General features: G+C 40.1%; 1 pseudogene; it reads right to left on the bottom strand.

The window, feature by feature from the left end:
• Window positions 1–1,063: 1,063 nt before the first annotated feature.
• Window positions 1,064–2,221, bottom strand: LOC113909346 (annotated as a pseudogene).
• Between the last annotated feature and the right edge of the window lie 288 nt (window positions 2,222–2,509).

Below are 2,509 nucleotides of genomic sequence, written 5' to 3'. Positions count from 1 at the left end.
ATCTTCTATAATTGAAACTTTATACTCATCCATAGCAACTCCCCATTTCCCCTTCCCTCCAGCCCCAGAAACCACCATGCTACTCTGCTTCTCTGAGTTTGACCACTTTAGATAGCTTATATAAATGGAATCATGAAGCATTTGTCCTCCTGTGGCTGGTTTATTCTACTTAACATAATGTCCTCTAGGTTCCTCCACGTTATCACATATGCTTTTTTTAAGGTAAATAATTTTCCATTTCATCTGTATGCCACCTTTTCCTTACCCATTCATCCATCGATGGGCATTTAAGTTGTCTCCATATCTTGACTATTTGTGAATAGTGCTGCAATGAACATGGGAGTGCTAATATCTGTTTGAGATCCTGATTTCAATTCTTTCGGGTAAATACCCAGAATTAGGATTGCTGGACCATCCGGTAATTTTAATTTTTAAAAAGATTTTATTTATTTATTTGAGAGAGAGAACAAATGGGGGAGGGGCAGAGGGAGAAGTAGTCTCCCCACTGAGCAGGGAGCCTGACGCGGGACTCGATGCCAGGACTCTGGGATCATGATCAGATCCAAAGGCAGATGCTTTACCGACTGAGCCACCCAGGAACCCCTATTTTTAATTTTTTTTGAAGAAGTTCCATACTATTCTCTATAACAGCTGCACCATTTTATGTTCTTATCAACAGTGTGCAGGGGTTCCATTTTTTCCATATTCTTGCCAACAGTGATGACAGTTTTAATTTCCATTATATATTAGGTTAATTTTACTATGGGTTAAATATCTTCTTACATTTTTTTAAGATATAAATTATATTTACTCTAAACTTCCTGTTATGCTTATTCTTCTAAGTCTCTGTCCTCATGATTAAGTTAATCTTTTATTGAGGAACAACAAAGTATTGGCTTTTCTCGAATGATTGATGACTTTTTTTTCTAAAACTAGGCCATTTTGATGTTTTTTTTAAACAATAGAATAAATAGTATTCTTGATGATTGCAGACATGTAAGGCTGTTGGATAGTATTCAGAAACATCACAGTAATGCTGGTTTCCTTGATTGGTGTGTAGTCTTCAATAATTATAAGGAGTTACTTGTATGAAATTAGTGTCAAAATATAGGACCACATTTATGCATCTATCATTTTCAGAATTGCTGGTAACCTGTGGGCATATCTTCCCCAAATACTTTGCCTTCTGTGTCACTGTGTCACAAGGCCCAACTTGCTGATGTTCGTCTCAGTGACAGTTCCTTTGGTAATGACATTCAAAGTTGGGGATAGGAGGCTCTTCTTTATACCAAGTATTGGTAGGCAAAAGGTGCCATTCAGTTCAGGATGAGTTACACGGCCTTTTTGTAACATAAGCCCAGCCACAGACGTCTACAGCCATACCACCCTGAATGCACCTGATCTTGAAACATAAGCCCATTGGCTTAGTGAATCTTTCATATTTAGGTGGGTTTTGAGTAAAGCCATCTCCAACACAGCAGACTTTAGTGAGCAGCATCCTCTTCTGCATTTTCTTCTTTCTCTTTCCTGTTCGAATCACTTTTAATACTTCTATTTCTTCCCAGGCAGGAACTTTGGGCAGAAATTTCCTGCTTTCATTTTTTGTTTTTGTTTCATCATTTTTTAAAGATTTTTATTTATTTATTTTGAGAGAGAGCGAGAGAGAGAGAGAGAGAGCGCACGCATGAGTTGGGGGGGATTGCAGAGGGAGACGCAGACTCCCTCCTGAGCAAGGAGCCTGATGTGGGACTGGAATCATAACCTGAGTCGAAGGCAGACACTTAACCAACTGAGCCACCCAGGCGCCCCTGTTTAATCATTTTGGAAAGTACCTTAGCTCATGACTGTCCCTCTTTGTCCAATAGATATTCAGGTGCTGCTCCTTGTGGAGTCTTTTTATCATTCTTTTGTTTGGTGTTTCTCTTTTCATGCATCTTAATAGTCTTTTTCATTTGTATTTTCTCAACATGGCATGTTTGTGGTAGAGCATTCAGACCAATCATCTTTTTGCCTTTGAACATTTGTGAGCCTCTTGACCTTCCTTTTTTCTCTTTTTCTCTTGGTAATGCAAATGAGTGTCCAGAGTGCTTATGGTGTAGGTGTAGCTCTCAATACATTTTTTTTTATGGCAAGGTGATGACCACCAAGCCACTGGGTACAGCTGCCAGGCACAAAGAACCTCTCGATTTTTGGGTCTCAGAGACATATGAACTGACTCCATACCACTCACAACAGGAAAGGGACACTTCTAAAAGGACCAGTTCCAGAAAAAAAGCACGATGTGATTGGTGACTATTGGTGTCCTCTCATCTCTACAGCTGAAACACCTTGCTGGGTTGACTGAATGATTGTCCACTGATGAGGAAAGGTGAGATGAACTGCTGTGGCCTGTGACTGAGCAGGCTTCACTCAGAGTAGAGAGGCTTGGTATATTCCACTGGTGCAATATGTAGCCTTTAGTGTTATCCTATTTCCTTGACCCCAAGTTGTCACGGCCTGACAGCCTCCC

The sequence above is a fragment of the Zalophus californianus genome, chromosome 6 (assembly GCF_009762305.2).
Source record: "Zalophus californianus isolate mZalCal1 chromosome 6, mZalCal1.pri.v2, whole genome shotgun sequence".
Classification (NCBI taxonomy): domain Eukaryota; kingdom Metazoa; phylum Chordata; class Mammalia; order Carnivora; family Otariidae; genus Zalophus; species Zalophus californianus.
This window is presented reverse-complemented; position numbering and strand designations above follow the sequence as displayed.